Source organism: Amphiprion ocellaris, chromosome 3, assembly GCF_022539595.1.
Source record: "Amphiprion ocellaris isolate individual 3 ecotype Okinawa chromosome 3, ASM2253959v1, whole genome shotgun sequence".
NCBI lineage: Eukaryota > Metazoa > Chordata > Actinopteri > Pomacentridae > Amphiprion > Amphiprion ocellaris.
In genome coordinates, this window is record NC_072768.1 from 21,748,438 (window position 1) to 21,762,549 (window position 14,112).

General features: G+C 46.7%; 1 long non-coding RNA gene across 9 annotated transcripts in view; it reads left to right on the top strand.

Annotated features, from left to right (window-relative positions):
- Nucleotides 1-14,112, top strand: part of LOC111567884 (uncharacterized) — a 60,837-nt gene that overhangs the window by 5,589 nt on the left and 41,136 nt on the right. For 2 of the 9 annotated variants that reach the window (XR_008601215.1, XR_008601221.1), the window contains exons 1-3: nucleotides 2,250-2,681; nucleotides 6,571-6,598; nucleotides 13,367-13,604. This is a non-coding gene — a long non-coding RNA (uncharacterized LOC111567884). The other 7 variants (XR_008601217.1, XR_008601216.1, XR_008601219.1 and 4 more) reach the window with 7 other exon arrangements.

A 14,112-nucleotide genomic window follows, 5' to 3' on the forward strand; every position in this document is an offset into this window, starting at 1 on the left:
CGGGTGACTAAAGTAGGCTGGGCAACTTTTCAAAGGAGCTGTGGGTCTAAAAATTCATAAACAGGTGGACAGGTTCCAAATCAGTAGCCAGCATCTGCATGTAAGTGTATGTATGTGTGTTTTGTAGCCATGCATGCGTCATCGACAATGTGTGTCTTGGAGAACGGTGCAGGCAGTTACTTTCCGAAACAATAAGTCCATAGTTGTATTTAATTAAAGATGGAAATTACTGGTGTTGTTCATGCATTATGGATATGAAGATAACAGCCTATTGTTCTACCAAAGGTTGCTTTTCACCCTTGTTGAAATAGGTGTCACCAGACGGGAGACTATTAAGTATAAAATGCACACTGGATTTTCTGATGCTGATTAAGAATCTTTTTCTGCTTTCTGAACTCCACAGGTTGGTCGACATTCAGGACAGGACAGCATTTGTTAGAGCTCCACTGAGTGGTAAGTGCTGACAAACTCACATCCAGTGTTCAGAAAATTTCCTCCCAAATCACCTTTTACAGCAATATGTGTTTGTAAAATAACACCTCCACTCAAAGTTCAGACAGGGAATTCTTCTACTGTAAAACAATAATTTGCAAGCTCCTTCACACATTAATGTTCATGTATTTAAACCTCATTTGATATATTCAACCTGTTTCTGTGCTGAAATCCCCAATCAAAAGCTTCATATATGTAGTCTATGGGTATAATGTTGCATGTGATGTGCATCATTTCTGTAACACAGCACATAACCTGTTAATACTGAGTTCATTATCAGTCATAAAATTTTCCTTTCCTGCAGATGAGTCAGAGGCCTGACAAAATAACAGTTCAATCATTTTACAAAGGCCACTCTTCAGAGCTGTTTTCAAAAAGATACTTTACAAACAAGATAGACGAGTAAAAATGTGGACTATAATTAAAAATAAAATAGTAGAGAAACCAGTCAAATTTAAAGGATTTACAACTTGAAATGACATTTCAGCACCATGAACAGCTCCTGCAGGCAAACCCCAATACACAGAGATGGGAAATCCTAACCCACTTTATCCACAGAGAATGGCCCAGCCACTATTTTCTCAAACTAAAACTTCTTTAGGTGTTCAGTCACTAAGGAGCGGCATCTAAAGATAATTGTGCTTGATTTTGTGTTTACCCCAGTAATCCCCTTGCTGGTAGTGTTGCTAATATACTCCAGTCTTCTGTGACTCACAATTAACATTAATTTTTAACCAAAATCAGCCTTTTCAAATGGCATCAAAATGTTCTAAAGCAACAGCGATAACATATTTCAATCATTTACTTGGGACCAAGGCTGGGTTCTGTTATTGTCTATGTATGTGTGAAAATCAAAGGTCAGTCACAAGTCATTACAAGTTTGTCATAACCTGGAGGATATTTTTAGATTGGAAGAGCCAAAGAGGCAGAAACAGAAAGAGATAACTCTGTTTTTGCCTGTTTGACACAATTACTAAAGCTATTATTTTCATGGTTACCTTAATAAATGTGTGCTTTATTTATGCTCTCTCTCTCTCTCTCTCTCTCTCTCTCTCTCTCTCTCTCTTATTTTTGGCAACAATGACTAATACTCACATGTGGAATTCAGTTAGAATTTATGTTATTATTGTGCTGCTCCCTCTCCAGTGGGACTCCACATGGAGCACAAAGTGTTTAGGCCTCAGATATCGATGTGTCTGGTTCAGCTCTCCGCCCCAGTCCGCTTGGAAATGGTGGTGAATGGGGGTGAAAATCTCCGAATAAAACATGCTACCACATCTCATCCACATCTACCCACAAACCCCCGTCACCCCAAACACTCATAAGCCCCACCCCTCTCTTCTTGCCAGCTGAATTAATTTGATACTATTTTTGAAAGTCAGTGTTTCTAAGGGATACCTAATGATGCAATGACGTCAATGCAGGTCAATAGCACACTGCTAGAGAAGAGGACTGGAGAGAGAGAGAGAGACGGAGAGAGAGCCAAACACACAGAGAAAAGAGAGATGATTGCAGATCTCGTCGTCGAGACACCCAGAGCCCTTTCCAGTGTTGTGACATGAATGTTTCTCTGCTCCCGGACATTTCTCTTTTCGTGTGTGAATTCCAATAATAGCGTGGACTCTCAGTCGCGCTTCTCCTGCCCCATTCATGCTTTCCGTCTCTGTCTGGAAGTCATTCACGCGCACACACACACACACACACACACACACACACACACACACACACACACACACACACACACAGACAGTGAGGGGAAAAGAGAGAGAGAGAGAGAGTCTAAGCTGTGAGGTGAATCGTGCTGCGCGCCTCCCCAAATGCGTAAAGTCCCCCTGATTTGGCGGGCTCTTTCTGTCAGCAGCCTCACATTTGTAAATCTCCCCCCTCCTCTCCAGCCACCACCGCCACCTTTCCACTCCTAAACCCTTCACCCCTCCCAACACCACCCAACCAACCCACCTTCCTTTTGAGCCGGCTCCCTGAATCCTGAATGGCAACACCAAATATTTTACTCTCCGACAGAACAGAGAGACGACGCACATCGGACTGACCTGCTTTCTCCATCCTGACGCAGGCGGAGAGACTGTAGGCTGCCCTGCTTTGCTCTGTCTCTATCTGTCTCAGCCTGCACAAATCCTTTCTTTAAAAAGAGTTTTTAAAAAAGAGAAAAAAAAATCAAAATCAAAAAGGTAAGTGCCTTCTTTTGTAGCTGGCGCGCATCGTGACCCAGAAGCAGCTGTCGGGGAAGTTTGCGGTTAGACCATGCGTAGATATTCTGGGACTCGGGGCTCCGGTGATTAGCCTACCGGTTGATCTGAGGACGAAGTGTTCATCACTGTCATGAGCCGGAGAGTAGTGGTGGGGATCACCGTCCAGCGTCTCATTACACGCTGTTTCTAGTGAAATACATCTTTTTGACACAATGTAAAGTGTCGGTCATTCAGAGCTCGTGTCTGTGCGTTTTGGCTCACAGTTTTGCTCACAATCGTGATTGCCTCCTGTAGATTCTAACTGATGCTTTTGTGCTGCACAGACACATCCAGGGAGACTTTACTCACCAGGCATGCCGGTGTTTGTGCACCTGCTAACTTAGGGAAGAGCTCAGAATAGGCTGTAAACATAGCAGTGGAACTGTATTCTGGAAAGGTTTTGGTTGTATGCATACTAACAGAGGATGGGATTTTGGAGACGCTCAAAGAGAGCGGGCTTGCGGTAATGCGTAGGAGTGTTCACGTGTTGGGGATCCTCTGCTTGAGGCTGCCTGCGCTGCTGAGATGCCTAGTAACAACCAGGAGAGTGAAGGAAAGAGGGGAACTTTTGGCAAAATCTGTTCTCTTCTGACCCTGTTTCTTGTGTGTGTAATATCTGTAGCAAGATGTGTTATTTTACTGTTTTGGCTGCGCAGTTTCCCCTGTCCTGAGAGTGAGAGAGAGAGAGTTATAGGGCCTCACTCAATTTGTCACAAACAAAGCTGAGCTTAGTGCTGAGGCGACTTTAGTTCTCCACTTGTAAACAACTTTCCGCAGCAGACTTGCGTCAGTCCACGCGTGTTGTCAGTTACCTTCTTTTCCACGGCAGCAGTACAACTGCATTTTCAATCCTGCATGTTCTCAAAGTGCCTCTGAAGCAACACAACAGTCCATATCAGCTGCCTTTAATTCTGTTGTGTGAATGACTCTGGGTATGTGTGAGGAAAGTGACTACAGAGCTGCTCAGCATTAAACACCTCCTGGTCCAGCACCATGGACAGCAGCCAGCACATGTTCTCGAGTTCAACACACCTCACAGAGCTAAATCTGCCTGATGTTTGTTTCAACATACATATTCTAAAAATCAATGTTGAAGATGTAGAGTACTGTGCAGCAGTCACTAAAGTAAAACGAGGATGCTTTAAAAGACCATCACAAATTGTTTGTCAATTATTTTATTTAAAAAAAAAACGAAAAAAAAAACACTGTAAAAAGAAAAAGAACCAGATCTATATTTGGTCTTTTTAATACCTTTGCACAGATTTTTTTTTTCCAGGCTACCAATTTGGTCCAGGTAATTTTTTAGAACTTCTTGTTGTTCTGTGGATTTAGGCTCAGTGTTTTCTGTTTATTCATATAATCCCAGAATATGTTTAGGTCGGGGGTCTGTGGGGTTCACACCATCTGCTGCAAGACTCCTTGTTCCTTTTGTTGCTGAAAATCTTCTTTATGACCCTGGGTGTATACTTGGACATCCTGCAAAATGAGTTTGGGACCACAGGCCTCCTCGATGAAATCACTAGAAAGGTAAAAATTTAATCATCTCGAGAGTTTAAAACTATTGCACAGAACTGTAGGTGCTTTGTAAGGCAACACTGTGAGTGTGTGATCCCCGTGAGGTATTTATTCTGGCTTTAGTTTATTGCAGCGACAGATTCGGGTTTTTTGGTTTGTTATTTTTAAGAAGATACCTCCAGAGTTAGTTGTGTCAGTGAGAACTGCAGCTTGTTCTGTAGCTTCTCGTTGTGAAATGAAGTCGGACAAACGTTTCACACACACACAAAAAAAAGAAAAAGCAGAAGTCTGCTGTGGTTTGCAACTTGCTGGAGTCAGGAGTGCATCGGGGTGGGGGGGTGTTCTAAGCGGGTAGAAGCTGGAGGATCTCTGGCTGAGTCTGTCGACACCATGTGGTGATGTGGAGCCACTGCACTGAGGAACCTTGGCTGCATCTTCCATTGATACTGCTCCCTGTTTGATTGAATGATTGTGGACTACTGGGAACTATGTGTGTGTCCATGCGTGTTTGTGCATGCAGTGTAGCTGGTGACGGTGGTTTTGTGTAGAGCAGATGGCAGATTTTACTGTTGTGTCATAATTCTGCTTGATTTTTGAGCGGAAAAAAAGAGCCAGGCGTTAAGAAATTTTTAAGTACCCAGGCATAAAGCAGACGGTTTTGCTCATTTTTTCCTGATTATTCTGACTACTTGTTATCTGGGTGCAGAGGACACGCTGAATCTGCTCTCTCACTGTGTCCCTATACATGCACTCGCCAGCAGTCACGGACATACAGTTGGCCTACAGGCAGGGATAAAAATAGCACAAACCGATGTGACGGGCGCAGCCCTTTTCCCTTCTCAGACTTTTCTAGACTGCCACTCAGTGGATACTCACTACCTCCATTTCCAAACCACCGGTACCATCCACCTCAGCCCACCCCGTCCCATCGCGTAAAGTCTCGTGAATGCCCACGCGGCATGAGTGCAGATGGAAGACGTGGGGTGTGTGGAGAGGGTCTTACAGTATAAGGTGTTATAGATATCGAAGGAGGGTGAAGGTGGGGTGGGAGACAGAGCAATGCTGTGGAGGGAGGTTTATTTGTGCGCTTTTACATGGACAATTGTGCGCTCCCCGTGGGTCTATTCCGTGGGTGAGCGGGGTCTGGTGCGTGGGCACGACCGGTGAATATAGAAGACGGAGGAGGCAGCGGCTCAGCTCGCTGTGTTTTCCTCTCCCTCGGCTTAGAGATAGTGTTTTACCCGCCAAATGCACTGGATGCTGGGATATAAATTATCCAAGACCAAAACAGCACCAACACTTGGTGGGGGGATATATAGAGACAGGAGAGGGAGGGGGGAGGTTGGCTGGAAACCCAGATGCTCCAGCGTTAGAGGAGGGTTGTTACCAGGAGATAACCTGCTCCAAAGCTGCTGTTTTTCACGAGTCCACACCACACTGTCCACCTTTATGTTCTCCTGTTCTGTCACTCTTTTTTTTCCTTTCCACGGCGCATTTTCGCAGCGCCGATCACAGAGCGGCCGTCTTTAATCAGACTCTCCGGGCTGTAAAGTGAGAGAATCTAAACGTGACGTCAATGCCTAGTAACTGACGCAACCCTTCAACAAAAAAATGGCTTTTTATTTATTATTTTTCCTCTTCTCGTCAGCAAAGCCTAATTACTAAATTTTACAGTGCTCCGTCGACTAAGAGAAAAAAGAAAATCCCTCAGGGAGCGCCGGGTAGTCCGTGTTCATCAGTATTTGGACCTATTTAGCCTTCCTGAGTTTCAGCTGCTGAAGTGACTCTTGGACCAGAAGCTTCTGAAGAGGGCGACAAGACATCAAATATTGTCGATGATAATGGCAGCGTCGACGAGTTCCAGGTCTTAGTTGTTGAGGGAGAAAGTAGCGTGTTTTTAAGGCTGGAGGAGGACGTGGTGGTGCTGTTGAAGCCACATTGGGTTTAAAAAAAAAATCACTGCAATGATGCAACAGAGGGGAATCGGGGCTCTTGTGCAGAGTTGGAGAGGCAAAATTAATTTACATTACATGCACTTCACGTAACGATCCTAAGCGATGCCTTTTGTGAGTGTTTTTTTTCCCTTCCTCGTACTGTGGCCTAAAAATAGCATCATAGTTTTGATCGTACGCCAGAAATAGACAGACGGGTATCACTTGTATAAAAAAGGAGGCGATCCTGAGCAAACTTGGACGTGCCACTGTAAGCCTGCATAATAACAAATGGAGGACTTAATCTGTTGCATTTCTCCCAGACTCTTGTTGCGGCATTTTCACTAAAATCTCAACCTCTCTCTGTGTTTCTCTTTCTGCAGTTTAGAACAAGGACGTGCCTGCGCTACGGTGAGTGAGACATTTGCAAATACAATAACGTTTAATTCCGTGTACTTTTGTGTAGTCTGTGTGGTAGTGCATGCCGCCGAGTGCCTGTGCTGTTTCTCTTTTCCCAATTCTGCCTCCCTCCCTCTGTCTCATGCACGCAAAAACACTCGGCTCCCGGTCGTAAGCATGGATTTTATTGGCATGATCTACGAGCCATGTTTGACTGTAGAGCCGAAGCAACCCTTCCTGCAGAGTAGGAATCACCCCGTTTAGTAAATAAGCAAGTGCAAAAACTCCCTTTGTCTGTTGGCGCTGTTGAGTCTCTATCACATATTTATTTTTTTCCCTCCCATCTCTATGCTTAACCGCGAAAGCGAGGGGAACCCTTCTCTGATGAGCGCTAAAGGACGCCTTTCCCTCCCCCCGTTTTCTTTTTTTTAAGAGGAGTCGTTCTGACAGAAAAAGCGGCGGTGGAGGAGGACGAGGAGGAGAGGAGGGAGTGAAGTGAAGGAGCTGTTGCTGCAGCAGAGACTAGGCGCACCGCATGGGGAAACCCGGGAGCTGTCCAGCAGCAATGGTGCTGAAACCACACCAAGTGGCAGTAGTGGGCTGTTGCTGGTGTGTTTGCCTGCGCGCGCGTGTGTGTATGCGTGCGTGCGCGCGGGGCTGGTTGGTGTTGTTCCTGGCAGCCAAAAGCCTTATTTACTCCTGTTTGGAACCCAGCAGCATCTACACTGAGTGAATCCTCCTTCCCGAGGCGACAATGCTGAAGCACCCCCGCCTCCTTTAACTTGCCTTCGCCCACTGATGGAAGACATTTGGCACGGAGAGAAATGTTACAACAGAGCTTTTCCCGCCTGCATAGTTTGAACGGCCTCATCGGATATCATAGGCAGACAGACAGAGAGAGGGAGAGATGGGGGAAAATAGAGAGAGGGAGAAAAGAGGCAGTAGCCGGACCGACTTGGACGAGCTCTTTTTCTGCTCACATCAGCCCCGTCATGTCCAGCTTACGAAGGAAACAGTTTGATTTCTTTACCCATCCAACGCCGCCGTGGCGTTAAAACGATCAGAAGCTGCGCAGCCGCTTGCAAGTTTGCGACGAAGAAGTGGTAAAAGTAGTTGAGATGTTCTGTGTTTGAGTGCAGCAAGACGCGCCTGGCTTCACTGCTGTTATGTGTTTTCGGTTTAAGAGCTCTCCTCACAGTAACTTTGCATCCTAGCTGGAGGAGGGCGCACACGAGCCGAAAGGAGCGTCGCTATCACGGCCTCCACTCCGTGAAAGAGTTTGAAGGCATCACCCGTTTCAATTAAGGTATCAGTGTTGAATTAGCGACGCGGAACGGGGAGATGAAGAAGATGCTACAGGCGTCTGCACACTTCTGTAGCCCGACTGGGACACAAGAAGCGCCTCTCACTCCGATCCCACTCTGACTTTGGCCACATTTGCCGTTTTTTTGCATGCAGGCTACGAGGCTACCGTGCCACAGATGGATGGAAAAAAGAAAACAGCACACCAACCACCTGTCTTTGTCATGCAAAATCCCGTTCACCTGCGATACATCGCTCCACCTCTCCGAATACACACATACACACACAACCAAAAAAAAAACAACAACCCTGTAATACTCCGTCGGTCAAAACGTGCAAATACCGACTCGAGGGACCAGATCTTGCTCAATAATTCAATACCGAGCGTGTAATTTCGGTGGAAACAACACGGATTCCAGAGTCGTGACTGCTAAAGTGAGTAATGTGCGCGTTGGCTGCGTCAGGAGAGGCAGTCACTGTGCAGTGCAGACGGTGGGGGAGAATCGTGACTGACTGGGTTGCAAATGAAAAGACCACCCAATAAAAAAAAATAAAAAAAAAATTTTAGAGAATTTAAAAATACCCACACCGAGAGGGGGGTGTAATGGGGAGGGGGAGGTGGGGCATGGTGGGATGGAAAAGGTGGGTGTGGGGGGGTAAGGGTCTGGATCTGAGGTGGGCTTTTGCACTAACACCTAACTCCTATTCTATTCTATCCGAATACCCCCCCCCCCCCCCCTCACTCCTGAGCTTGTTTTTAGTGTGAGCCCTGCTGCTGCTTGCTGGCATGCTGGCAGCCAACTTGAATGCAGACGAGTTTCATCAGTGATAGTGGGGCGGTGTGGATGGAGAGAGAGAGAGAGAGAGAGAGAGAGAGAGAGAGAGAGAGAGAGAGAGAGAGAGAGAGGAGGGGGTTGGGGGTGAGGTGGGTGTGGGGGGAAGATATGTGTTGCTTCGGGATCCAACCTGATAGACACACACACAAAAAGGAAAAAAATATTTCAAAAAATAGGGTTGGGGGGGGGGGGGGGGCAGACAGGCAGGCAGACAGACAGAGAGAGAGTTAAAGGGTCCGAGATCCAGATCGTGACCCGGCCTCCACCTCGGTACAGTAAGTTGCAGGTCCAGGGGGGAGGAGGGGGGAGGCTGAGGGTTGTTTTGGGGGGAGGGGGGCGGGTGGAGTATTGCACCTGAAAGGTTATTGGGAAAAAAAATAAAGAAAAGAAACAAGGTAAGTTCTTTTTTTCCCCCAATTTGAATTCCTCCTCTTTTTTTGCTAAATTTACCAGCAGCCAAACTCATTAAAGACTGTTTGAACTCTGTGTGGTTTACGGTCGTGACGAACTCTTGACGCGTGCCAACGTGCTGCTGTTGTTTGTGTTAACTTTGTCAAGCTGCATTGTTTTTTTTTTCTTCATGTTATAAGCTTAAACTGTTGCAAATTGCATCGTAGCGGGATTGTTATTCTCTGTTTGGTTTCAGCCTTTCTATTATTTTTTAATATATATATATATATATTTTTTTTTTTTTTTTTTTTGAAGCGCTCTGAACGCCTGAACCATCTTTGCGCCGGGCTGAATGTGCAGCTCGGAGACCCCCGTGTGGTTTAGTGCAGTGGTACCCTCCGGTGAACTCTATAGGTGACCATGAGTCGCCTCAGACGCTTCCTGCTATGTTGTGATGCGATGTGGAGGTTCTGTGCAAAGCTTTCCCACACTTCGTCGACACCCAGTTGTTATTTGTTATTATTTATTTATTTGTCTATCGTGCTTGTTTGCGTTTCCCCTCATTTTATTCCATGCAGCTTGCATCTGGCTCGTAAAGGGGGCGTTATTTGCGATGAGGCGAGCGCGGCTCATCCCTGCTGCCGTATATCTCGCTTATTTCTCACAATCATGATAATTCGGTGTCATTTGTCACGATATAAATACATTTTGAAGCGACGGTCAGTTACGCAGCCTCGCTAGACGTCCCTGTAGAAAGGCAGAAAAAAACAGAAAATGTTGAGACACAATCGCATCAAATACTGATACCCCTGTATCAGTGCATATAGCCTAAGTATACACTCTCTGGTATAGATCACAATTTGGTTAGCCGTCTTTTTTTTTTCTTTCTTTTTTTTTTCAAAAAGGGGGGTCCCTATATGAGCGAGACACCGATTGGTTGATGACGAGGTTTGGTTTGCTCCAATAAGATCCCTCCCTGCTCTCTATTTATTGCCAGCAGTTTACAGCCTTGCTCCCTCCTCACCCAGAGCACTGGAGCGGCTGCAGAGAGCCAGCGCTTCACTATAGGGAGACACACCACGGACCAGGGAATATAACAGAGAGAGAAAGAGAGAGAGAGAGAGAGAGAGCACACTGACAACAAAATGCATCGATGCACAGCTCCCAGTGATCACACGGGCTGTGCACATCCGAACGTTTGGATAAAAAAAAGAAAGGAAAAAAAGCAAGGAGAGGAAAATATGAGGGAGAGACAGGATGAGGGAGAGAGAGAGGGAGAGAGAGGGGAGTAGAATGGTTGAGGGAGGAGAGACGAGAGGGGAGATAGAGGAGAATTTAAACTGGAGAAGGAGTGGGGAATCAGAGCGAAAGGACCTTGGACAGCTCTCAGTTGCAGCAGCAGCCTTGGCATCCGGAGACCCCCCTTCTTTCTCTTTCTGTCTTTTTCTCCATCTTCCATCCATCCTCTCCTCCTCCTAGTGTGTGTGTGTGTGTGTGTTTGTGTGTGTGTGTGTGTGTGTGTGTGTGTGTGTGTGTGTGGTGTTGGAGGGACACACTCGCCTCGGGTTGCCGAAGGCTGGAGATATAATCAACCGAGCCGGGATGGAAGATAAATTCACGGAAGCGAAAAGAGAGCAGACTAACGGAGTCTCCGTCGGACGGCAACAGCAGCAGCAGCAGCAGAAGATAATGTCCTTCACGAATCTTTTTGCGGTCTGGGCTTGCTGTTCATAACTATTAATCTGGGAAGCCCTTACCCCAAAAAGCATTTGCGGAGGGCGCAATCGCCGCGCCGAGACATCGACATCAGAAGACGGCTCCACTCGTGGAATTTTACAATCTTTAATTTTTTAAAGGACTTCTTTCCTTTTTCTGCTCAAAATTTCCTTTTGCTTTATTGATGTCCTTATTTACTCTTGTTATTTCCGTCATTGCCACAGCAGTGGCGTTTTTGTCATGGTTGCTTTTCAGCCCTACGTGTGTCATTTTTTCCCCCTCCAAGTCAACAGTTTTCTTCTTTGTTAGAAATTGTGGCGAAGCTCTGCAGACACGTCGCACCCAAGTTTTGCTCAAACTCTTGCGTGCCTCGGTGTCTACAAAAACAACAACAACAACAACAACAATATTATTTTGGCCTTTTCTGTCGAACAAACATGTCAATGGACCCCAAAACTTTGGGCCATGTAACATTAAGTCATGATTTCAGCCAAACAGCCCCCCTCCTACCCCCACCCCCCCACCCCCCACCCCACTCCTCCCTCTCCTTCCTCGCCTCACACCCCCCCGTCCCACACTGATCCAGTGACAGTGGGCCCCAGCAGAGCAGAGTGTAAACACGGGGAGACCCTTGCAAGTTTCACGTGGACGGTCGTGTGTGTGTGTGTGTGTGTGTGTGTGTGTGTGTGTGTGTGTGTGTGTGTGTGTGTGTGTGTGTGTGTGTGTGTGTGTGTGTGTGTGTGTGTGTGTGTGTGTGTGTGTGTGTGTGTGTGGGGAGAGTGGGGTGCCTCTGACTGGACGTCATTGAACCTCTAACCCCTTTCATAAAACCACTGTACAAAACATGCACGCAGGCGCGCACACACACCTGTAATCAAAGTGTTCCGATGGCCTAGTCGGGGTTCCCCGACAAGGCCATCGGAACATGGGGAGAGGAGCAGATTGGCAGATGGAGAGGATAAGGAACAGCTGCAATCCCTGCCTCATACACTGACCGTGTAGTTATTCTGTCTGTGTGTGTGTGTGTGTGTGTGTGGCCTCCGTGCGAACATAGTACGCAGCCTCCCCCTTTATCAAACACACTCTGTAAACGCACACGTGTCTCCCTCCCAGTTTTGTGAATAGTAGTTAATCCACCTCAAGCATCGCCCACCACTGTTCCCTGACAACGTTCCGCACTAAGAGCACACAGAGACACCGGCCACGACCGCGTTCTTCCAGCCTCACCCGCCAGACTAGAAACAAAAACCAGAGGGAAAGATCTTCCACCCTAAATTAGCGCAGCTTATCGACTCCATCATTACGCTCCCAAGTTGTGCAGCATAACAAAACTTCTGGCTTCCCGAAGCTACACGTGAATGCTGAGTGATGTGTGCACGCAAATTAATCATTGCGATGAAGATAAAAGCCAGAGATGAGCGTCACCTCTGTTAAAAGACAGAGTAAAAAGAACAGAACGAGATCCAACTCAGTTTAGCCTCGAGAAAAAGAAGCGCATGCAACTGTGCACACAGTTTCTTCTGTGCTGTCCCGTCACGGTTAAACTAAGTAATCCTAATTTATACCACAATATATCTGCAGCACAGGTCCACAGAGGAGCCCTCACCCTAAACAAGAGCAGGTCTTCTCATAAACGACACGTATTGAGAAATCTGAGTCTCCCTTTACGATGTAAGATGCAGGTTTGACGCCTGACAAAACAGGATTGGGGAAGGGAAAGAAAGTGTAAAATGACGTATTTGAAATTACACTTAAAGACTGGTGGTCACGTGTGTCTTTTGGTCATGACGCACAGTTGGCAGAAAAGTGAGCTAAGTTCAAACAAAAATCTTGCCGAGCTGCAAGCAAGATAACTCGCCTTGTTAAAAAGAAATGCTGTAATTTTCGAGAATGACATGTGACCCAGCCTCTGATCGCACATCTGGAGAGGCCCATTCAGAACGCTGCGCAGATTAGGCATTAACAGGAACGCCGCCCCCCCTCCTCCTGCCCTAAGTTCCTCTCTGGCGACCCTCACGCAGGTTATTCAAAGAGTCTGAAACGTAGCAGGGCTCCGTCGCAGCTTTTGAACTTTAAAAAGACAACGTAGAAACGCATCTGGAAACGGCAGCACCGACAGATGTGACGTTGTGCTCTTTAAGAGGAAACGGCGTGACCTCTGACCCGTGGACTCGCCGTGAGTTTTTCTGCGCCTTTAGTGGCTGTAATGAAAAAAAGCCACGGTCGTGTACGAGGTGCAGGATGCTGGTTCTCTGTTACTCTCTGAATGGGCCATGTGACCTGAAGTTAAACTTGCCCACGCTTCTCTTGTAAGTGCCATAATTATTGCATTTTCCTGTGCCTTTTTGTGCGTATTGGCGCGTAAAGACCGTGTTCTGAAATAGTTTAACCAGCGGCTACAGGTCATAAAGTTTCCCTTCTTTCCCCCAAAATTCTTGTTTAAATCCAACCTCTCTTCTCCCATCCATGTAGGCCGCAGACTGACTGTATAGACGTTTAAATCTCACCGTGCATGTCTTGTCTTTCTGTCTTGCAGGAGAGAACGATGACAACCAAAACAACGAGGGGTAAAAAAAAAAAAAGAAAAGAAAGAGGTGACTTGTGGCCGGAGTGGACGCTGCTGACGCCGCCGGAGCCTCCACCTGTGCGCCGGAGAGAAAAAGGTGACCCACGTTTTGGATGTTTTGCACCGAGGAGCGACTGAGAGACACCGACCTTCCTGCCTCCCTCCCTCTCCCCCCGTCCTCCCATGCTCTTCTTCATCCCGAGAACAGGTAATTGCACGGGCTGAGATGTGTTTGAGGATGACGCCAAACCCAAATCACCCTTTAAATTGCATTTTGCGTTATAGGCGCGTAATGACTGCTCGGTGCATGTGAGCAGGAGTTGCGTGTTGGTGCAGGGGTCGTGTGCTGCTGGGTTGCCTTCTCCTCCTCCTTTCTTGTATCTCAACTCATTGTGGGCCTTTACATTATCTATAAATACCGCGAACTGAGGAGTCGAATCTATTTAATTACTGTCTTAATCACATGGTTTTTGCGCAGTAGTCAAACGCGTTAAAAATGGCAAGTAGCAGCATGTAAATTTGCAGTATAAATATCTATAGGAGGGCACAGACTTGTACACGCTCTGTCACATCTGTTCTAATAATCATAGTCTTAGTTTGGTTGGCCTCGTGCTTTGCTGTCCTGTATCATCAGCATATGTTTTCCATGGATCACACACGTGTTATTATACTTTCTAATAATGAGGCAGAATCCCACACACAGGCCAGCAGCTTGT